The 25,938-nt window shown below is 33.7% G+C and overlaps 1 long non-coding RNA gene across 7 annotated transcripts in view; it reads right to left on the bottom strand.

Moving 5' to 3' along the window:
- Nucleotides 1-25,938, bottom strand: part of LOC103794084 (uncharacterized) — a 1,005,042-nt gene that overhangs the window by 633,252 nt on the left and 345,852 nt on the right. The gene's annotated exons all lie outside the window — the stretch shown is intronic.

Raw genomic sequence — 25,938 nt, 5'->3', positions numbered from 1 at the left:
TAAATGGGACCATTCCATGTATTATATTCTCTGTTCCTTCTTCCACTCAATGTTATGTTTGTGGAACAAGCTGCCTTGTGGGATGTAGCGTATTTCATTCAATCTGCAAACCTGTATATTATTACACTGCTGAATCAAGCATGATACATTTGTCAGGGTACTTGGTTTATTTCTCATTGTTAGCTGTTATGAAAGATGCATCATAAAGATTCTTGTGTGTATGTGTGTCCCTGGGGCACATGCCCATGTATTTCTGTTAGATATGACCCAGGAATAGAATTGATGATTATGAGATAATGCAGATTTCAGCATATGTAGACAATGCCCAGTGGTTTTCCCAAGCCGATGCACGAAGTATGCAAGTTCTCAGTTATGTGTATTCTAGCTAAACACGCTTGTCAGTCATACTCTTAGGCATCCTGCTGTGTATATAGTCAGATACCATTCTGCAGTGAATTTGTAATTACGTAATGCCTAATGAACATAAGCACCATTTTGTCTTTATTGGTCATTGTGTTAGCCTCTTTTGAAAGGTATCCATTCTAATTTCAGTGCACTTCCTAAGAGACTATTTGTCTGTATGTTATTGACTGAAATATCTCTTCATATTATGGACATGAGTATTTGTCAAGTATTTGTTAGTCATGTAAATCATTCCAGCAAAACTGTAACATGTGCTTTTATTCCTTTCACGGTGTCCTACTAATTTTTAATTTGCCCCAGACTTGCCATCTTTTCCTCTATGGTCAGTTCTTCTTGCATTCCATTTCATGTATCTTTCTGCAACTCCTATGATCTCTTCTAAAGTTTTGTTGTTATGCTTTGCGTGTCTAGATTTATAATTCCCCTGGAGGGAAAGTTCCTATAAGATGTAATTTAGGAATTAATTTTGTTAATTTCTATTTGGGTGTAAAATTTCTATGGAATCATTGATTGAAAATACCATCCATCTTTGACTGCTCTGTTTAAAAACTTTTGATTATTTATGGGTATGAGTTTTGATCTCTTTATTCTTTCATTTTTTAATTTATATTTTAATCTTTATGCCATATCACAAACTCAATTATTATATATTTTTTAATCTTCATATTCTTGGTATTAAACTTGAACTCCTAGCCTCAAGTGATCCTCTGACCTCAGCCTTCCAAAGTGCTGGGATTACAGATGTGCACCAAGTTGTTCAGTCTGAATTGACATTTTATAATATTTAATCTTCCAATCCATAGACATGAAACATTCCTCTATTTATTTTAATCTTCTTTAATTGTTCTCAAAAAAGTTTTGGAATTATTTGCATAGAGATTTTGCCCATACGTGGTCAAATTTATACATAGATATTTGACATTTCTGATTTAATTTTTAACTTTATTTCATTTTTACTCTGTATTAACTGTTAATCTAGTAAAGACGTAAAAATAGTGACCTTATATTTAACATAATTACTACACTTATTAATTATAGCTTATCTATTAATTTCTGAATTTTATGTGAATACAAAGATTTTTAATATTCTCTTCCTAATCCTTACAATTTTAATTAATGTCTAATAACAGTGACCGAGATCTCTGGTTCAGTGTTGTGCAGGTGTATTGCTGATGTGCTTCTTTGTCCTGTTTTTTTTTCTCAAAATGACAGTTTTCAATATGTTGATATCAATTACGCTGCTTGCAGAAAGCTTTTTACATTTAACTTTTATTAAGATTTATTAATAAAGTCCCACAATAAACCTGGTTTGCAAATAGTTTCTATTTTGATTGGATCTTGAATTTATCCTGGTCTCTATTGACTGGATTATATATTTTTATAACTTTTTCTGATGATGCAGTGGTTACTTCACTTGACTTTTCTTTAAAAAAAGCTAAATCAAACATCTAAGTATTTCTTTAATAAAGCCTCTTTTGCTTAAGTACACTAATATTTTTATTGAAAATTATTTATTTTTAAATATTTTGTATTGGAGCTTTGTTTTCTATTTTTGTGAGGAGATTAGCTTGTGATTTTACAGTTCATATGTTATTTTCAGGTTTTGGTGCCCCTATTGTGTTGAACTCATAAATGAGTTGTCTATTTTTCTGTTTTTTATTTTATATATATATATATAATATATATATATATATATATTATATGGCTCTATCTATCAACCTACCTACCTATTTATCCATCCATCCATCCATCCATCCATCCATCCATCCATCCACCTATCCATCTAACTATCTACTATCTATCTCTATTTGGAGAGATGAGTGAAGTAGGCAGAATAATGGCTCCCTAATAGTATTCATGCTCTAATTTTTGGAACCTGTGACTAACATTACTTTGTAAGGCAAGGGGGACTTTGAAGATGTGATTAAGGTTGAGGATCAGGAAATGGGAGAAATCAGCCAAGATTATTTGGGCGAATTTAATATGATTACATAAATCCTCAAAAGTAGAGAACCTATGCTAACCGCAAAGAATAAGAGAAGTAGGAGCATGGGTAGAACTAGACATGGCTTTGCTGATTTTTTTTTTTTTTTTTTTCCCGGGACGGAGTTCAGCTCTTGTTACCCAGGCTGGAGTGCAATGGCGCGATCTCGGCTCACTGCAACCTCCGCCTCCTGGGTTCAGTTAATCCTCCTGCCTCAGCCTCCTGAGTAGCTGGGATTACAGGCACACGCCACTGTACCCAGCTAATTTTTTGTATTTTTTTTTAGTAAAGACGGGGTTTCACCATGTTGACGAGGATGGTCTCGATCCACCCGCCTCGGCCTCCCAAAGTGCTGGGATTACAGGCTTGAGCCACCGCGCCCAGCCAGGCTTTGCTGATTTTAAGGATGGAAGAAAGTGACATCAGCCAGGCAGTATGGGCAGGCTCCTTCAGCTGAGAAGGGCAAGAAAGCACATTCCTTCCTAGAGCCTCGGGGAAGAAATTCAACTGTGCTTGAATTTTACCTCAGGAGGCATGTATCAGACTTCTGAACCACAGAACAGGAAGACAATATATTTGTACTGTTTAAGGACACTGAATTTGTGATGATTTGTTATGGCAGCAAAGGAAAACTAATACAATAGGCATTACTTTAAAAACTGTTAGCTAGGATTCACTAATGACAATGGGTCTGAAGTTTTCTTTGCAGAAAGTTCCATCATTATTGATTACATTTGTGTTACAGATAAGAATTCTTTAGATTTTTCTGCTTCAGTGGATGTGAATCTTGGCAATTGACATTTTTCTGATTCTTAGTATATTTTACGCACATTTAAAAATTGATTGATACAAAGCTATTCATAATATATTCCTATAGTCCTCTACATTTCTACAGCATTTATTTATATCTTTATTTCATTATTAATATTAAACTCACTAAAGAAATTTCCAAAATTAGTTTTTCATTTTTAATTTTCAAAATGATCCAAAACATATTTAAATATTATTACTGTCAAGCTATAATTTATCTCAACATTGGTAAGTTATTGTTATCTATCTGTTGTAATACACCTAATATGTAAACACAATAGCAAAGACTATGTTTTTCAACACACTAACAAATTCTTAAAGTATCTGATCTTCTCAATATGGATCAAAAAGGTATTGAATATACATATGTATTCATGATAAAGGTCCTTAGCAAACAAGAACAAGAAGAGAAATGATTTGATCTGATGAGTATACCTAATTTGTGAAATGTTGAAAACATTCACTTTAAGATTCAGAAGTAAACAAAGATATTCGTGACCACCACATTAATTTACTATTATACTGATGGTCCCAGCAAGTGAACTAACACAAGAAAATAAATAAATAGCATAATAAGTGAATGAAAATAAAGCAGGCATTATTCTTAAATAATATAATGGTAAATATAAGACACCCCAAATTGACAAATAAATATTTAGTAAATTTTGCAAGGTAGTTTGATATAGAAAAAGTCAATTAAAAAAAAACGTGTCAAGTAAAAATTAATTTGTAATAAAATTTAAATGAAATTTGAAATATACCATTAAAATATTAACAAAAGGGATTGGGCAAGAAAGGGAATCACAGTCAAAGCACAAAGGATTTTTAGGAAAAAACTCAGAGAATATACAATACCAAGAGTGAACCCTAATTTTAACCATGAACGCTGGGTGATAAGGATGTGTCAATGTACATTTATTAATTAAAACAAATGTACCACCCTGGTGGGGGATATTTATAACAGAAGAGGCCATGCATGTGTTTAGGCAGTGAGGATATGGGAAATCTCTGTATCTCCTTCTCAATTTTGCTGTAAACCTAGAACTTCTCTTAAAAATGAAAATATTAAAAATTAATGTAATTGTAAAATATCTATAAATGTATAAAACATTAATATTAATTTTTAAAAAATCTAAATACATACAAAAATATACTCTTTTCATGAATTTGAAGACCTGGAATTGATAAATAAGAGGCAGACTAACATTGATCTGTAATTTCAATGTATTTCCATCATGTTTGGTTTATGGATATGTACAACAAATTTGAGTAGTGATGTGGAAAATATAATGAGAAAAGAATCACTAAGCTATTCTTAAACAAGACAACATGGGATATAAAGGTTTACCTAAAGCCCTATAAAGATATGGTGGTTTTAATGCGAAGACAGAAAAATAGACACATTTTTAAAAGGCTATTTACAGATCCATATATAAATGAATTGCTGATTTCTGAAGAAAAGGCACAGCATTTCTGTGGGGAAACAATGGTTACTGCAGTAAATGGTGTTGCATGCCTATTTGGCAATCCATACAAGAACGCTGTGAGAGCAAAACATCCTCTCGTTCATGCCATACACTGTGCCAATTTCAGATTAAGTTTTGGTCGAAGTGTGAAAGGTAATCATTAAGTTTCTAAAATTTAATAAAAGCAAAACTGAGAGATGAAACATTATACTGGCATCAGACAAAGTAGACTCTAAGAAAAAAAAAGCATCAATTTAGAAATCATAAAATTACAAATATATATGCATGCAGCATTATAGCCCCAAAATACATGAAGCAAAAACTGGCAAATTTGATGGGAAAATTTATGCTCCCAAGGAAACATCTATAAAAACCACATCTATCATTATACTTCACAGTAAAAGACTGAAACATTCCCCCTAAGAAATAACAAGATAAGAAAGAAGAGAAGCATGCTTGCTCTGATCACTTCTATTCAACTATTGTAGTGAAGGTTATATAGCATCTGGCAACCCAGCAGAAAAATAAAAAAGAAATAAAAGACACCCAGATTACAAATGAAAAAGTTAAACTATATTTACAGATGGTGCAATTTTATATTCAGAAAGCCCCAAAGAATTCACACATAAAAAATTAGAACTAAAAAACACAGTTCAGCAAGGTTGCACAATACATGATTAATAGGCAACCATTCATCATATTGGTCTATATTAAAATGAGCAATTCTAAATGGAAGTTAATGAATCAATGTCATTTCCAATAGCATCAAAAAGAACGAAACACTTATGAATAAACTTAACAAAATAACGCAAGACTTGTACTCCAAATGTCCAAATGTTATTAAGAAAAAGATAATTGGAAGAAATTATAGAAGCCCATGATGGAATCAATGGACAGACATCCCACATGCATGAATTGAACGATTTAATATTGTTATGATGGTGATAGTCCACAAACTGATCTACAGATCATTTTCAATGCAACACTCACCTAACGTCTTAGCTACTCACTTTCTCACAAGTTGACCAGCTAATCTTAAAACTTATATGAAGATTCAAGGAATCCAGAATAAAAGAAACCTGATGCATAAGAACTGTCAGAAATTTCATACTTCATGATTTCAAAAGTTACAACAAACAAGCAGTGATCAAGACAGTGTGGTACTGGCATAAGAATCAATACAAGAAGCGATGAATTAGAATTGAGATTCCAGAAATAAACTCTTACATCTATTGCTAATTGATTTTTGACAAGTGTGCCAAAATAATCCAATAGGAAAATAAAGCCTTCTCAATAAACGGTGACTAGACAATTGAATATCTATATGCAAAAGAATAATGTTGGGCCCTTACCCACACCATATACAAAAATTAATTCCAAATGGATTAAAGACGATGTAAGAGCTAAAAATATGAAGCTTGTAGAAGGAAATGTAGGTGTAAGTCTTCATGACCTTGAATTATGCAATTATTTCTTTGACATGTCATCAAAACCACAAGCAACAAAATAAAAAATAAATAAGTTGTACTTCACAGATATTAAAAAGTTCCATGTTTCAAAGACCACTACTAAGAAAAAGAAAAGACAACCAACAGGACAGAAGAAAATATTTGTAAGTTATATATCTGAAAAAGTATATATTTATAATATATAAAGAATTCTTACAATTTAACAATAAAAGTCCACCCAATAAAAATTGGAAAATAATTTGAATTGATATTTCTCTGTAGAAGATATATAAATGGCAAAGAAGTACACAAACAAATGATAAACATGATTAATACTACGGATAAGTAAATCTAAATCACAATGAGATAGCATTTCACACCCATTAGAATGTCTCTAATGAAAAATACAGACGATATCAAATGTTGACAAGGATATGAAGAAAACGGAACTCATATATTACTTGTGGGAATACAAAATTGTGTGGCCCCTTGGGAAATTGTTTTGTAGTTTCTCAAAAAGTTAAACATAGCATTAATACAATATTTGACACAATATTTCCTTTTCTAGATATATTGCTGAGAAAAGTAAAAATATTGGCCACACAAATGTTCTTAGCAGCATCATTCATAAATCCAAAGGTGGAGACAATCCAGATGTCCACCAATGGATAAACAGATAAATGGATAAACATAATTTGTCATATGGATAAAACAATATAATTCAACCATTAATAAAAATAAAGTAGTGATACATACTACAACATAGATGAAACTTGGAAACATTATGCTGAATGAAAGAATCAAAGCACAGAAATCCGTGTCTTGAAAATGCTTACATTAATTTTAGTTTCCCAGAATAGGCAAATCTACAGAGACAGAAAGTAGATAAGTATTTCCGGGGGTTGGGATGGGGGTAGGAAGGAGAAAAGAAGGGAGACTGACTGCTGATATGTATCAAATTTCTTTCTGGGGTGATAAAACATTCTAAAATAAGACAGTGGTAATGTTTCTAAAATGTTGCAAATATACTAAAACCCACTAAGTTTTGCACTTTAAAAAATAAATTTTATGCTAATTTATTACACTTCGATTTTAAAATAAAAGTCTTTAGGATTTCACAAAGGGAAAGTTTTAGTTTTGTTATTAATAATGCATATAAAGCACTGTTCAGACAGATAAGTAAAATGGACTAAATAAAATTAAGAGCCCCTGTTCATCAACCACTAAGTAAACTTCCAGTGTATTAGCCTATTTATTTGAATTACAAATTAATTCAATACATTCAAAGTTTCTTTTATTTTAGCATTCAGTTAAGCTATAAACTAGTTGAGGTTGTTTATTTAATTTTGCCTCGGTTTTGCTTCCCCATGTCTCCAAAAGAAATCATTGAAAGCTTAAAAGTTGTGAAATAATAATCCTTTCGTTACAGTAGCTCATATTTTTGAGCAATTACTCTTGGCAAGGCTTTCTGAGCTTCTTTCTCCGTTTTAGACACTCGAGAAAGCAGCTTTCCAAGTTCCAGAGTCTGTACGTGGCAGAGTCAAGATTTAAATCTAAGTTGTCTCATACTTCCGTCTGCTCTTTTAACTACTCTGCTAAAATGTGATGAGTTAGAATTGATTAGGATTCTGTACTCTTTGTGGTTGAAAAATAACCTGAAAAAAGTTAAAATAGGGAAATTGATTTGTACCCTGAGGGGGTTTAATTTGACTTGCTGTAAGCATTTGTATGATGGTAGACTTGACTGTTTATGCATATACACCTGTGAATGTAAACAGCTATAAAAAATAGAAGGCCTGTTTCTCCCTTTTAGTTTTGGTCACCTGGCTTTGCTCTAAAATCAGGTGAAACATTGGCAATATGCAGTATAGGTTAGCATTAGCAACTAGAAATCGCTTGGTAAAAATGAATAGATCAATGACTATATTTACACACTAAATATTTGTTTCCAATTCACATGCAGTGTTTACTGACCACATACTGATTTTTTTCTAATACATTTTGAACAAATATAAGTGAATTCCTATTTGAATATATACATCTATAATAAAACATGATGGCCCTTGATGGCATACCAGGGGCCAGGTTATTTAAGCGGAGTATTTGACATTTGAATGTAGGACTAAATTAGAAATTTCAGGGTTAGGATTTTTAAAAATAACAATTTTAACATTTCAGTTTTTAAGAGATTCAATTGTTTTTGAATTAGCAGATGAAAAAATGCCATGCCACTTAAAATAACATTAGCACTGAAATTTTGTTTACTTTCATTATTCTGCTTTAACTCTCAAATTCTATAATCCTGAACAGGTTACTTAAATATAGGTGACCTTGTGGAAAAATCAGCATCAGGTTTTATATCAAGGGCTTGACATTATGGGTATTGCTTTGAGGAGAGAAATCAACTCCTGTTGAAAAACCAAAAAAAAAAAAAAAAAAAAAAAAAAAAAGATGACTATTCTTTGCCTTTCTCAAACTTCTTTCCCTAAGGCAAAGTGTGAGCCACATTTTCAGCTCTGAGAGCTATTAATAATTCATAGGACTTCCATTTAATCTTTTAACCAAGGATTGATAGTAATGCTGCTAATGAAATGTCCTGACCAGCTGTGGCGAAATTACTCAACATCACTTCTATTTACCTAGCCAGGTTTCCAGAGAACACCAGGAAATTGTCATAATTCCAGCAGTTGCCCTTAGGACTCTATACTATATTTCTAAGTTAGGATGGCCAATGTGTCAGCATAGAGACCTGGTGATTTGATTTAATAAAGAAAACCAGCTTTAAATATGGGTTGACATATTTTTTTTTCTGTTTGCACCAAGCTCTTAATGTTTCACAAATGCTGTAATGTGTTAGATACTTAATTATTCCAAATTTCAAGTTATTATCTATGCAGTATATAAGTCTGATTTATTACCTGCTTCCTATATTTTTATGAGGCTTGTTAGCAGAACTCCATTATAGCTGACTGCCTCCCTGATGTCAAGAAGCCATTCTTGTTAAAATATTTAACATAAAAATGAGCCAACAAATCATGGAAATGGCTTGGCTAAACAGGAAAAACAGGGTGCGATGGTAAATATTGTTTAGGACACAATTACAAATATTACGACAATTTTAAAGCAACTACGTAAACACCCTATAAAGGAGCTCCTTATGAGGAAAGCAACATTCTCCAGCTCTTGGTGTCTCATTTTGAACTAATTTTTCCTTTCTTTCTTTCCTCCCACTAGTGATTCGCTGACCAGTTCATTGGATTAAGGATGTTACATGGCCAGTTTAAGACCACATGGTAATTCCCAAGAAAGATACGATGTGAATCCTACCTAAAGTCCCCGAAAGCAAAAGAATCACTCATGAAAGACATCCCACCAACCACTGTTCACATAAGTTCCAACCACGGCTAGGTAAATGAGCATTCCTAGGTTAAAAAGCCTTCAGAGTAGGCTTCATTTTTATTTTTCTTTCACATTTTCTGAGATAATCCACTATTGTATTGCATAAGGTAGTGATGATTGTTATAACGATAGTACAATAAGCATAAGAATGATGCTGATGCATTTTTTAAGATTCCAAAAGAATGAAGGAAATATATTCTGAATTAGCATAATATTCTTGCAGTTTTCTGCAAATGTATACATTAGAAAAGCAGGTTGGTGTCTCCTATGACTTTTTAATCCAAATTTATCTATCCCTTTGTTTTTATTAGCACGGCTCATATTAGAGTCTTGGATAAGGGCCTAGATAATTTGTTCATAGTAGCTTTTAAGTTGGCTTACGGGTAAAACTGAGTAAGAGAGAAAATTCACAAGCGGATAATATAGGCAAACAGCTGCTCTCTTTCTCCACAACAGAATGGGGGCTATATTTAAGGAGGGAATGTTTTATGGTTAAAAAAAAATTCCTAGGGAAAGAAAGAAAATGAATTTTCTTGGATATTTAAATTCTGAATCATCTACAAAAAATATTTCTAGCTTAGTTTCAGTGCACAAGTACTGCACAATTCCTTTGTTGAGAAAACCAGGTATGACCTTTTCAGAGCATCTATCTCTTTTTATCTTCTCATAACACAATGCAAGAGCTCTCCTTTCCATCGGTAACTTTAATCCAGTATTTGAGATACAATGAATGAAGAAACTAGAAGAGAAAAATGGGGCACTATATTTGAGGGCATGAGTAACTTCTCAAATTTTCAAATATAGGTGTGAGTGTTTTAAAAAAAATTACCTCCTGGGTGGATGCAAATCTCAGAGAATGTACTATCATTCACCAACCACTGAGCCACAAGACAGCAGGGCCACATGCAGTCTCTTTTGAACTATTTTAAACTTAAAAGGAAGAAGAAATCCTGTAGAATTATATCAGTGTTGACCTAGTTTCATATGTAGGCTATTCCATTTTGAAAATAGAAACGTTGATGTAAGTATGATAGTGCCATTCGTGCTATATGCCTTCTATGAGAGACCTGGGAGCAGAGGTTATGTGAAAGTTATGATCCAGTCATGGGCAAAACTACAGTGAAGTGCATGTTGAGTGCTAAGGCCAGGATTTAGCTAAACTATCATTTGTGGGAAAAGCTCTTCAAACTGTCTGATGATAGGAATAGGGAACACAACACCCTTTTCTTTTAACAGACAGAGCGTGGATGAATCTAGGTTGCGTGTTCTCAAAGTGTTAATAGATTTGTCAAGGGATGAACTTCTGACTTTGTGTCATTTAAGAAAAACAAAATTATTTCAATAGATTCGTGTTCAATAAATATTTTTGTTAATAAAATGTACGCCATAAATATTTTACTCCCATTTAATTTTATCTTAGGGAAATACATATGTACCAATAACTTCCCCCAGATTATCAAACATTTTAATGTCTGTGATAATAACTAACAAAAAAGAGTCAGTAGAAAATCAATGGTTAGTTGTAAAAGATATAATTTTACACTGTAAAATATAAGATTGTTTTCAATATGTAAAGCCAAAAGCTTAAATCCAGAATACATATACATAGATCACTTCCTGATTATTTGGGAGGGAAGAAGGGTGGTGTATTGAGAAATGAAATGATAGACTGGATCTTTTACTCTATGTTTTTTGAAGGCATATGTAAATTTCACAGAATTAAAGTATGTGGTTATCTCTATATAAATTTCTCATCTTAGTGAGTTATGTTAATCAATGTTTTAAGAAAGCACTAATCACATAAAATAAACAACTATATTTTTTATATCATTTGAAATTTAATTACTACCCTTTTCACTAGGTACTTACTTTACGTGACTTTGTAGAATAGCATTGTGTACCACAGTTTCTTTTCCAACATTTCATCCCATCTCTTTCTTCCTTTGCAATAGATTTCCTGATGCCGTATGCTTAACTGATTGCTCTTAATGTAGCCTGGTGATCACATTCTCCCTGGGGGTGATTGATTTACCATGGAATGTGGCCCTCTCTGGCAATAAGTCATGAATTTTAAGTATGTGGCTGGTGATGGAAAAGATATCCTCACCAATTAAAAGATACCCATAAGAAAGAAGACAAGGCCTCTTTTTTCTGCTCAATATTAATGTATCTACATTTTCCACCTAGAATTTTGGCAGCTATCTTTCAAACAGGAAGAAGTTAGCAATAGGCAGTCAACATCACCAATAATGGACAATGTAAAACGAATGAGATCTTGGCTATGCCTGGTGGCTCACACCTATAATCCCAGCACTTTGGGAGGTGAGGCTGAAACGAGTGGATCACCTGAGATCAGGAGTTTGAGACCAGACTGGCCAACATGGTGAAACCCTGTCTCTACTAAAAATACAAAAATTAGCCAGGCATGGTGGTGCATGCCTGTAATGCCAGCTGCTAGTGGGGCTGAGGCAGGAGAATCACTTGAACCTGGGAGGAGGAGGCTGCAGTGAGCTGAGATCATGCCATTGCACTCCAGCCTGGCAACAAAGTGAGAATCCGTCTCAAAAAAAAAACAAAACAAAACAAAATACAAGCAAACAAAAAACAGTCCTGTGATGGCATTGAAGGGTTGAATTAACTAGCCCAGTAGGCACTCTGCCTCAGCTACTTTTAAGTATAAATATAGGTCCTTCCATTATTGAAACGATTTACATCCAGAATTTCTATTATTTGAAATTAGGCATTCTACATTTTTGACAGTGATTTTAGCAGCCTAGTCATAAACACATTGCAGTGATTACTTCTGGATATACAGACAGCTAATACACATATAAAAAGATGTTCCATACCATATGTCATTAGGAAAATGCAAGTTTAACAAGGAGATCCCAGGATACACCCAAGAGAATAGTCAAAATCCAGAATACTGACACCAACTGCTGGTGTGGATATGGAGCAACAGAAAATCTCACTCACTCCTGGTGGAAGGGCTAAATGATACAGCCACTTTGGAAGACAGTTCAGTGGTTTCCTATAAAGCTAAACATACGTTGTCATACAGTTCAGCAATCATGCTCCTTGTAATTTACCCAAAAAGAGTTGAAAAGTTACATCTACACAATAACCTGCAGACAGATATTGACAGCATCTTTCTTCGTAACTGCCAAAACTTTGGAGCAACCCAGATATCTTTTGGTTGGTGAACGGATGAATAAACTGTGGTCCATCCAGACAATAGATGGATCTCTCCCTTCAGTTGATGTCAATCCAATGTTTGAGATATAATGAATGAGAAAATTAAATGAGAAAATGGTGTACATATATAGAATATAAGGCATGCATCTCTAATTTTCAAATATAAATAGGAGAGCTTTAAAATTACCTCTAGTTAATGTAAATCTCAGACAGTATACCAAAGAAATGGGTTATGAAGCCACGAGAAGACATGGAGAAGACTTAGCAGAGCAATATGTATTCAATGGGTAAGATAATGTAATATGTACTCAATGGGTAAGATACTAAGTGAAAAAAAGCCAGTTTGAAAAGACCGCATACTGTATGTTTAAAAGACTGCATACTGTATGTTTAAAAGACTGCATACTGTATGTTTCCAACCGTATTACAGCCTGGAAAGGGAAAAGTATGAAGAGAGTAAAAAGACCAGTGGTTGCCGGGAGGTAGGGGAAGGGCAGGATGAACGGTTGGAACAGAGAGGATGGTTAGGATTGCAAAACTACTCTGTATGACACCATAATGGTGGATACATGTCATGATACATTTGACCAAATTCGTGGAATCTACACCACCAATAATGAGCCCTAATGAAAACTATAGCCTCTGGGTGAAAATGACGTGCCAGTGCAGGTTCATCAATTGTCACAAACGCACCACTCTGGTGGGGGATGTTGACAGCAGGAGAGGCTGCGCATACGTGAGGGAAGAAGCATAAGGGAAATCTCTATACATACTGTCCCATTTTTCAGTGAACCTAAAACTTCTCTAGAAATAACATTTACTTTAAAAAAGACAAATACAGACAGTCTTCAATATTTATGGGTTGTTCATCTGTCAATTCAACCAACCATGACAGAAAATATTCCAGAAACAAAGAATGTACATGTACAGATATTTTTCCTTGTTATTTCCTAATAAATAAATACAGTACTACTATATACATAGCATTTAACTTCTATTAGTAGTAATCTAGAGATGATTTCAAGTATATGTGAGGATGTGCATAAGCTATATACAATACTACAACATTTTATATGAGAGATTTGAGTGTCTGTGGATTTTGGTATAAGTAGTCCTAGAACCAATCCCCTATGGACACCAAGGAATGACTGTACTATATGATTCCACTTATATGAGGCATTTACAGTGGTAACATTCATAGAGACAGAAAATAGTGCGAAGGTTGCCAGGGGGTAAGGGGAGGGGAGGATTAGGGGGTTATTGTTAAATGGGTAAAGAGTTTCAGTTTTTTCCCCAGAACTTAAAATACAATTATAAAAAGAAGATAAAATGAGACATAGGAATTGGTTGCACAATAATGTGAATATGCTTAGCAGTATTAAACTGTGCACTTAAAATGGTGAGGATAAATTTGCTGTTATGTGTATTTTACCACAATTAAAAATTAATTATATATCTATAATTATATCTATATAAATTATATATATTAATTTAACCACAATTAAAAATTATATATATAACTTGAAACATTACTTCTGTTCAGTTTTCTTCTGCATTTTAGGGGTAAGTACTCTCAAGCACACTATTTGTAAAAGCTGTGATTTTGAAATGGTTATGCTGGTAAAATTTGAATTTTTCTTTTATGTTAATTTTTATCCATGCACCTGCAGGCAGGCATAACATGTCCCTATAATTAAAATAAGCCAGTTGTTAAGTCAAGAGTTTCTTAGAAAATGACTTACATTGTAGATTTCAGGTGATGTATTCCTGCACGTTAGCGAGAGATTAATGTGATACAACATTGTAAAATTATTGACCCAAAAATAATAAAAATGCCTTACTTTATATAAGATATCACAACGATATGGTACTTTCTAAAAGGCAGAATCATACCGTATCAATCTTCCGTGTCTCCAGTGGGTGTTTAGACAGTACACTACCGTAAGATGACTGAAGAGCGACTGCCTGCACTGTTTTGTAGAACCCAGGGAGGCCTACAAAGACCAGCAGACTGAGATCTGAGAAGGTCTGAAATTGCCTGAGGGGAACTAAATGTGCCTCAACAGAGGAGCAGAGAAATTTAGTCTTTCGGAGAACAAAGTGAAAATTTTTCTATCATAAAAAGAAGTTAATAGGCTTAGATTTAATATTACTTCAAATGTAAATTTTACTTAAATGGCTACTTTATCTCCCAAGTGTATTTTATTTTAATATGTTAAGCCAATTACTTTTTCTGGGCATTCAAGAGACTGTTAAATGCCTTTAATCACAATATACTGGAGACAATTAAATGATGGTATATTCCAGATAACTCAACATGCACTTGCACTCAGAATACGTAATTTCAAATATAAAACCACGACAAACAAAGAAGCCTGTTCTACTCATGGGAATTTGAATATATATAAACATGTATAACCTCGCAGTATATATTCTGTGCCAGTTTGGGCTTGCAGGTTTCATGATGCTTTGTTTAAAATTAAAAAAAAAAAAAAAAAAAGGAAAGAGGGAAAAAAAAAGTCATGCATACAAACAGGCTGGGTACAATGGTTTAAGAGATAATTGAAATATAATGCATTCTTACATCTATTTCAGCTTGTGCATTCATTCCTGGTCTATCTCTATCTATCCTTTCTCAATCGCGCACTCTCTCTTTCTGTCTCTCTTGTTTTCTCTCGTTTCCTTAAATTCCACCCAAAGAAGTAGTTCTATTATAAATTTATTTTTCTCACAATGACATGGAAATTGATTTTCTGTGCTTACTTCAATAACAAGTAAAGTTGTTTATTCACAGATGTCAAAATATATGAAATACACATTGCACCATCTGGACAAGGCTGCACATTTATAATACTATTTTGGGAAATAATATGTAAGTCCTTTACATTCTAAAGTTTCCTCTGTTTAAAAGAAAGCCTTATATTTGAATTAAGTTATAATGAAAATCTAAAACACCTAGAGATTCTTAAGGCCTATGCCCGGGTAATTTAGCTAGCATGCTCAAGTCGAATCACTTCTACACAGCATGTAAGATGTTATCACTTACTTTAGGTTTTTGGCTTAAAAGAGTTTATTTCTACATCAAGCTCAATTGATTCTCAGTTCTAATTTTGCCTAAGACAGATTACACAGATTGCAACAATGTCAGTCAAAGCTGATTGGGGCTTTTCTGTTTTTAAAATACCTAGACAAGTTTTAATAGAATTTTTATGTTAAAATGTACACCCTAACTAAACCCCTTGTAAAGCATCAAAACAACTTGGAAATTGTAAGCTCTTTCATACGTCTGTGGAGCATCTGTTATGTATCATTGCAAATTCCATGAATGAGAAATACTAACATATAGAATATCATCTCTGATGGCCAGCTGGGGCATCAAACACACAGGTAACCAACTGATAAAATACAATATGGCCAGTCAGTGGAGCATGGGAGTTAAAAGTAATGTTGTGACGTTGGCAGTCTTGGATTTGAGTTGAAGTTCTGAAATTTATTTAGTTACCTAACCCCGGTTTATTTAAAAAAAAACAAACCAGCAAATATTTGTTGTACTTAATACGATTATAGGTCTAAAATGTTTAACACAGTGTAAGCCACTTTATAGAACGTTATGCCCACCTCGTTGTGAATATTATGATCAATATTATGATTAAGGCACGCATCAAGGGCTATGGGTGAAGACGAAAGGATGTCAGTGTTTACCAGTTTGGAAATATTAAATTAGCAGAACTCTGGATGCGAGCGGGGAAGACTCTTCAGAGGAGGTGACAGTATGACTTTTCAACACCTCTACTGCTTTGCAACTTGCTAATTGTTCTCATTTCTAACAGCTATTGTTATAGAAAAAAATGTATGTAACAGTTATTATTATATAACAAAACATATACTATAGTTTTTGTTATGTACAGAAAAAAACCTCACAAGCCTAGAAGTAACCATCAATTGTCTTTGCTGAGTTATGAATGAAAGCTTGACCTTCACTGGATATTGGAGTCATTTTACTCCTAAAGATTATTTCCATGCTATTTTATAAATATGTATTTCCTAATAACTAAATATGATTTTATACTTAGTTTACGAGACTGTATTTAGAAATGTATAAACTGGAAATGATTCTCTGGAATGTGATAGCCTTCAGCATCCCCTTCTCAGGCAAAGGCCTTTAAATACATTTCAAAGAACACAAAACTTATATGAATTGGTTAGATTTATGATTTTGTGTAATCCTTCTCAGTGGAGTTTCTGTGGCATTAACTTCTTTGATGTAACTATCATTTCCATCTCTATCATTCCCCAAATATGACTGAATGTTTTAATGCAAGTTTAAAAGTTACATTTTTAGGATAGACTTAAAATGACAGGTACAAAAAATTACATTAAAGCACAGATGATTTTTAACAGAATAGAGATGTGAAAAAAAGAATAACTGTCTTGAAAAGCACATTCATTAGTTTCCTAATGTTACTCTAACACATTACTGCAAATTTAGTGGTTTATAACAAAAATGATGCATTTTCTTACGGATCTGGAGGTCAGAAGTCCAAAACTCGGATGTTGGCAGGTCTGCATTACTTCCGCGGGTGGCTGCCTTCTCCAGCTTCCGGAGGCTGACTGTCTTCCTTAGGAGTCCTCATCCTTCATCTTTACGGCCAGCAGCCCCATCTTCTCTCTTCTCCGACCTCTGCTTTAGTCCTTACATCTCTGTCTCTTTGACTGTGACCTCCCCGCCTTACTCTTATGAAGACCCTTGTGATTACAGCAGGCCCACCCACATAATCTCAGATCACCTCCCCATTTCAAGACCCTTATTCACATTTGCAAAGTGCATTTAAGGTACAATATTCACAGGTTCCATGGATCAGGGTTTGGGCCTCTTTAGGGGACCATCATTCACCCAACCCCAAGGGGTTTGGAATTTGATGAATCAAGCCAGCCGGATGCTGCCTCGCTGAGGATCTTGGCAGGAAGCAGATGACCACTCACAAAGGGCTGAGGAAAACTCCACAAAGTACTGTGTGTATAAAGTTGTGAGCAGTGCATAGAGCAGGGATCTACTAAGTCTAAAATTGGCAACAGCTAAGTTTAAAGTGCCAAGGCAGCGTACCTGGTCCTAACATCTGGAGTCAGTAGCTTTAGAAAAGGGTCCGCCCGAGGGAGTTTCATAAAAAAGTTTCATAATCCAAATTAATTTTTTTGAGTACCTAATACAAATCATATGTATATAAGGGTACTTGCATCAATATACATTGAAAAATATTTATTTTGTAAGTTAAGTATGAGTGCTCTATCGACAGTACATTTCACATACATATTTGCATATCATATATAGTACATAGGTCTACAGCATTTACTTATTTATATATTTATTTATTTATTGTCTAATTGATAATATTCTGTAGACTGCTAACTAGAGCACCCTAGGGACTTACTATATTACATTTTTATATTAGTAACTAAGAACAAGAACATTCAATACTAAGCTAGATCCAACAAAAAAATTTATGGTATTTGCATTTCCCATAGGGAATATATAGAAGAGCCCATGAATATACTGCAGAGTTAAAAATAATTTCATAGTATTTATCAGCTAAAATATATCTTGGACCAAGCCATGCTTCCCATGGCAATCCTGAGAAAATGATTCTTATTAAATTGAGAAAGTATTCTCAATAGGGCAAATGAAGAATGACATCTACCATTGACATCAAATGCTAACGAAATGGTCAGTAGAGAATTCGATGAAAATAGATTGGTTTCTCCTTTGAGTATATCCAACTGATTAAGCTTATAAATTCAAGTAAATATTACTTTTGTTTCTGGAATATATCTGAATTCCAAATTTTAAAAAAAATCAGAAAGTAGAAGATATATATTAAACAACCTATTTTCCACTCAAAGACAGGATGGTACTCAAGAAAAATTCACGTGTAATGGTACTCCTATGTTCTTCTGATTCCTTTAAAGTATCCTAGGTCATTTTGTCACTGAAAAAATTTGCCAACAATAAAATAGAGCAAAAGCAAGAGATACCCGGAAGACAGTTATTAATCAGTTAATACCAAGAGTAATGAGTTGTAACACTTTCTGAATATTTGCATGTTACTACTGATGAGAGATTTTACTGATGATTTTTTGTGTAGGAAAGTAGTACACCGAAAGAACACAAGGAAGAAAAGCCTGTGTGTTTAGCTACGCAATGTGACGTGAGCGCCACAGTTCATTATCACATTGTCCTATTTGAATGCAAAATAAAATTATACCTCATATTCTCCCTCCCTTACTAAAATGTTTAAACAAATAAAAAGTAGTTGTAATAAAGTGGTATCATTTGATCATCCAAATATTTTTGTTAACACAAATAATTAGAGAAGATAATAAAAATATAAGCTATATGACATCGTTATTTTTCTATATTCTATGCTATTAATTTTCATGTACTGCATATTTACATGATAATTGGAAACAATCTGATTTCAGCAGCAATATTTTATTTTTTATTCTCAAATCTAAGTTTTATGTATACGTATTTCTTATTAGGTAGTCTTAAATGCTAGCTAACGACTGTTCATAATCCTTATGGTATAAGGGAAGAATGGTGGAAAAATCACTCTTCCATCTTTGTAAGTCATCTCTCCTTTCATAATTATTTGTTTGGCCTTTGATACGTAAGTAACATCTTTCAGCACAAAGTTCCTAACCTGTAAAGTTGAAAGAGAAATGTTTTTCAAACTTATTATGAGGTTTATTTAAAAAATAAAGCAGATATCTGATGCAGTGGCTCACACCTATAATCCCTACCTTTTGGGAGGCTGAGGCAGATGGATCACCTGAGGTCAGGAGTTCGAGACCAGATTGGCCAAAATGGAGATACCCCATCTTTATTAAAAATACAAAAATTGGCTAGGCATGGTGGCGTGTGCCTGTAGTCCCAGCTACTTGGGAGGCTGAGGCAGGAGAATTGCTTGAACTCAGGAGGCAGAGGTTGCAGTGAGCCAAGATCATGCCACTGCACTCCAGCCTGGGAGACAGAGTGAGACTCTGTCTCTAAATAAATGAATAATAAAGTAGAGAAAAAATGACTTGAGACTATAAAGCATTACATGAATATTATTATTATTAAGACAGTGGTATTGAAACTATGCTCAGAATACGCCCAGATTTTCCATGAAGAACTGAAGAACTATCTAAGGTTAAAGTGGATCAGAAAGGGCAGATTTATTCGAATACTTTGACTATTATTTGTTTCGTATATTGGACTTTAAATAAAATGTTTAAAAACCCATTGATTTAAAACAACATCATTTTCTGTCAGCAGTGCCTGGACTATGTTAATGAATTGATGCTGTGAACTTGCAGTTTCTACAATGAAAACTTTTGTAATAGCTGTCTATGTTTCTACCATGTAAAACGTCTAAATGTAGAAGAGGGTCTTTTGCAGATGGATCGTTCTATCCTGCTAATAATTCCAAGATGTGTACTGTAGTTCATGTTATTCCCCACCATCAGAAGAGAAAAAGAAAACTCCAGGGCAAATAGCTTTAAGAGGGTGACTCTGGAGTTGCACACATTATATTCACACATATCCCATGTGTCCAAACTTAGTCGTATGACACCACCTGGCTGAGAAGTGTAGTTTGCACTCGTAGTGGCTATGTGCCCAGCTAAAACTCAGAGGGTTTTCTTCCTTAAAGAAAAACAAAAGGTATTCCTATTCTTCAGGACACAAATAGGACTTATAAAGTTCATTTTGCTTTTAACTGAGGAATCGTACCTGTTGCATGAAAGGGGGTTGGTAATAAGCACTGGCGCTCATTAGAGTGGCTGCAGCTTGTGAGGAAATTCTAAACCAAAGTTGATCAGTTAAAGGTTGGGTATTAGAGAAAAAGAAAAAGAAAAAAGAAAGAAGTATCTCTCCAATGATAAGTAAAACAGTCTTGTTTTCATATGAACCGAAAATAAATCTGTGACTTGAATTTTGTCATAATTAAAGTATAAAATAATTTAAGCATAATATTTCCTTTTCTTCAAAAAACAAAAATGTAACCAATATTACATTGCTAGTTGATATTATAAATTAGAATGAAAAATGATAGATACTCATAATCTCAAACTGTAGTCCGGTTTCAGTTTACATAGCTGCAGTAAGTATGTCAGGTAAAGACGGTAACACTTTGGAAAAGCAATGTCAGTGTGAGACGCTGGGACATGCAGACCTCATTTGATTGTGCTTTGCTTAGTTGAGCCTCACAGATAAGGCTTTTTTTTAACAAATGGATGGTTTTTGATAACTGTGCCTCGAGAACATCTGTCAGCACCATGTTTTAAACAGGACTGTCATTTTTGTATATCTCTGTCAAACGTTCCAAATTTTTTCATTATTATTATATCCATTAAGGTCATTTTTGACAAGTGATGTTTCATGTGATTAATGTAATTGTTTTGGGGCTTCATGCTTGTGCCCATAGGAGACTGTGAACTTAATCTGTGAATGCTGTGTGGTTTCTAACTACTCCAATGACTGGCTGCCCTCCATCTCTCCCCCTCTCCTGGGGTTACCCTATTTTCTGAAACACAATAATAATTGAAATTTGGCCAGTTCATAACCCCACAATGGCCTATAAGTGTTCAAGTGAAAGAAAGAGTCACATATTACTGACTTTCAATCCGAAGCTAGAAATGATTAAGCTCAATGAGGAAGACATCTCAAAAGCTGAGACACACTGAAAGCTAGGCCTCTTGCTCAGTTAGCCCAAAACAGTTAGTGAAGGGAGGTCAGGAGCTTGAGACCAGCCTGGCCAATGTAGTGAAATCCCGTCTCTACTAAAAATACAAAAATTAGGAGGTTGTGGTGGCATGTACCTCTAATCCTAGCTACTCCAGAGACTGGGGCACAAGAACTGCTTGATCCAGGAGGCAGAGGTTGCAATAAGCCGAGACTGTGCCACTGCACTTAAGCCTCGGCAACAGAACAACACTCCATCTCAAAAAAAAAAAAAAAAAAAGTTCTTGGAGGAAATGAAATGTGCTACTCCAATGAACATATGAATACTTAAAAAACCAAAAAAGTAAAACAATCGTTTATTGTACTTATGGAGAAAGGCTAAGTGATCTAAATAGACGATCAAGCCAGCTGCAATATTCCCTTATGCCAAAGCCAGATTCACAGCAATTTTCTGAAGGTTCAGAGAGCTAAGGAAGCTGTCAGAGAAAAGTTTGAAGTGAGCAGTGCTTGGTTCGTGAGGTGGAGGGAAAGGAGCCATCTCCGTAACATAAAAGTAGAAGGTGAAGTCACAATCCCTGATGGAGAGAGGCTGCAGCAATTTCCAAATGATCTAGCTCAGATACTTATTGCAGGTGGCTACAACTATACAATAGATTTTCAGCATAGACCTAATAGCATTCTACTGGAGGAAGATGCCATCTAGGACTTTCACAGTTAGAAAGAAATCGATGCCTGGCTTCAAACTTTAATGGCTGACTCTCTCAATAAAGGGTAATGCATTTTTTAGCAATGAAGTATTTCAAAGTATGTATATTATTTTTTAGACATACCGTTATTGCACATTTAATAGACTACAGTGTAATATAAACATATCTTTTATATGCACTGGAAACCAAAACTTCCTGTGACTGGTTTAATTGCAATGTTCCTTTATCGTGGTAGTCTGAAAATAAAGACACATTATCTCCGAGGTATGCCTGTAGCAGTATTAGACACTACTGGGAAAATGCCCAGTGGGTTAGACCCTAATATTTCATAAACTCTTGTTTAACGAGTTCTAATTCTTAGGATTTGTTTTCTGGGTAGCAATTTCAGAAAGGCTTTATACTGTGTATATTCCTGGTACATTAATATTCAAAATATACAAAATTGATAAAAACTTGAAATTAAGTAATCAATTAATTTTTATTTACCCATTTTTAATTCAATAAATAAAAATTTATAAAATCCACATTTAAACATTTAACCAATTAATTCCAATTGCTAAAATGGGTACTTTTCCCTTCTCAAGTAGTTTTTGACTTATCAGACCGAGACTTTGAAGTAGCAGTTGTAAACATATTTAAAACTATGTAAACCAGGCCAAAAGACAAAGACAAAAAGAAAACCTCTAAAACTGAAGAAAAAAGCGACTCATTACATATAGAAAAACTGCAGTGTGAACACCATGTAGCTTCTCAGGGATACAATGAATGTTTAGAAGCAATGGAGCATCACATTCAAAGCATTGAGAGAAAACTACTTCAAGCAATAATTCTACACCCAACAAAACCATCTATCAAAAGTGAAGGCAAAATAAAGACTTCCTCAGAGAAACAAAGAGAGAAAATATTCTTAATCTGCCTTACTAGAAGTAGTAGAAAAAGTCCTTCTATATAAAAGAAAATAACAAGTCAGTAATTCTAATTCAATAAAAAGTACCAGAAAGGGTAATTATGCAAAAATTTTGAAAGACAGCATGAATATATATTTTTCTTTTATCCTGACTAGTTTAAAACACAATTACATAAAAGAATTATTATATAAAATTATATTGTTGAGTTTGTAATACATATATGAAACAAACAGGAAAACTTTGAGAAAAAGAATAAAGTTATATTGTATCAAAGTTTTATATTTTACTGGAACTAAGTTAGCACTTATATACAACAGGATGATAAGTTCAGATGCATATTATAATTACTAGAGTAACCACTATGAAAATAACTCAAAATGATCTGGTAAATAATCAGCAAGGAAGAAGAGTGGTACATTAAAAGAAAGCAGTAATGGAGGAACAAAAAAGCAGAAAAATAGTCTAAAATTCAGAAGACATTTAGAAAGCAGATTGCAAAAGAGCAGATGAAAATCTACTCATATCAATTTTTACACTTAATGAAAATGAATTAACTACTGAAAATGAGAGCACTGAAATTATCAGACAGGCTTTAAAAATAAGAAATATTTATCTGCAGTGTATAAGAAATACAATTTAGATGCAAAGACACGAACTGATTGGAAGTAAAAGTTAGACTGCACAGAGGTAGCCCTAAAACAGTTGGAGTAGCTTTGTTAGAAACAAGCAAAACAGACTTGAAGATACCAAATAGTATTTGAGACCAAGAGGAAGGGGATTTCATTATGACTAAATAGTTAACTCTTCAGAAAGTCGCAACAATTTTAAATATATATGTATTGGGATAGAGAGAATAGCCATCCGAAATTTTTCACATTCTTATCCTCAAATCCTGTAAATACGTTACATTACATGCAAAAGGGAATGAAGTGAAAAATGAAATTAAGGTTGCTAATCAGCTGAGCAAAAGATAGGAAGATTACATTGAATATTGTGGGTAGGACCCACGAAATCACGGAGTCTTAAAGAGTGGAAAAAGAAGGCAGGAGAGAACGTTGGTGTGATACCGTCATGCAGGCCTGGACCCACTGCTGCTGGTTTTGAAGATGGAGGTAGAGGCCATGAGAAATGCAATCAGCCTTTATAAACTGGAAAAGTGAAGGCAATGAATTCTCCTCTAGAGCCTCCAGAAAGGGAGACAGCCTGCTGACAGACTGATTTTAGTCCAGTGAGAACCAAATAAGAGTTCTGACCCACAGGGTTATGAAATAGTAAAAGTGTATTGTTTGAAGGCATTAAATATGTAGTAGTTTTGTACAGAAGCAGTAGAAAATTAATATGCTTATGTAACTCCATAATAGGGGCCCAAATCACCATAAGCACAAATGGACACAATGTCAGAGAGAGGTAAACAATAACGTAATTAGAATTCGAAATTTAAAAATATATGTAATTTACAATAGCACAAAAATGTTTAGGTATAAATTGAACATACCACATTCAGGATCTATACGCTGAAAAGTGGAAAACACTGACAAAATAAATCAAAGAAGATACAGAGATGCACATAGCCCACAGATTAGAAGGGTTGATGTAGTTACCATTTCAATTCTCCCCAGTTTCATCTATGCATTTAACTCAATGCCAGTCAACAACTCAGTATCTTTCAGTTAATATGACAGGCTGATTCTCAAATGTATATGAATGCCAAATTAACTCCATAAAATAAAGGATTTTTGAAAATGAAGGATAAAGTTGAAGGATAAATATCATTTTTAAGACCCACTATAAAGCTATAATGTGAGTGATATCATAAAAATGTACATATTGAAAGCAGAACAGAAAAGAAAGCCCAGAAACAAACCCCCAAAATATAGTCAAATGATTTTTGACAAAGGTAAAAAAATATAACTTATGTTTTCAATAATATTAGATTGTTTAAATATTGGACATTCGTATAGAAACAAAAATAATAACACTGCTGTATGCCTCACAATCAATAGAAATTAAATCAAATGCATATCTTAGACTTAAGTCTAAAATGTAAATAACAAAAGTTTGAGTATAAAACAGAAGAGAAAATGTGCCTAACTTCGGGTCAAAGACTTCTTAGGTACAACCTAAAAGTACAAAATCTAAAAAATGGATGAAAGGAAACTTATAAAATCAGACATTTGCTATCTAAAATACACTATCATGGAAATGAAAAGACAAGTCACAGACTGGAAGAATATAAATGTACAAGTCATATTTCCTGAAAAGGACTTGAATCCAGACTATAGAAAGAATGCTTAAAACTCAATGATAAGACAGTAGTAATTATTGAGAGTACTAACTAGGCTTAATACCTGGGTGATGAAATAATATGCACACCAAACTCCCATGACGGGTGTTGTAACAAACCTTCTCCTGTACCCCTAAACCTAAAATAAAAGTCAAAATAACAATAATAATAATAATAATTTTATAAAACACAAAATCTGTGAAACACAAGAAAACAAAGAACAGTAAGATAAAGTATGCCTGTTTAAAGCAAACAGAATTCAAATAGCCCTTAATGATGGGGAAAATATCTAAATAAACATAATGTAAACAGATGTCAAATAAACACATGAAATACCCTCAATGCCATTTATTATTAGAGAGAGGCAAATTAAAACCACAACGACACATTGCTACATCAAAATTTAAATGTCTACAATTCCAAAACACTGGCATTCCCAAGTGCTGTTTAGGTAGTAGAGTATTTGAAACTTTCATGCTTCAGTGGTGGAGATATAAAATAATATAGCTACTTTAGTAAACAATTTGGAAGTTTCTTATAAACACCTACTGCACAACTCAGCATCAGGTCCCTAAGTATGAACCTTAGAGAA

This window comes from Callithrix jacchus, chromosome 7, assembly GCF_049354715.1.
Source record: "Callithrix jacchus isolate 240 chromosome 7, calJac240_pri, whole genome shotgun sequence".
Classification (NCBI taxonomy): domain Eukaryota; kingdom Metazoa; phylum Chordata; class Mammalia; order Primates; family Cebidae; genus Callithrix; species Callithrix jacchus.
This window is presented reverse-complemented; position numbering and strand designations above follow the sequence as displayed.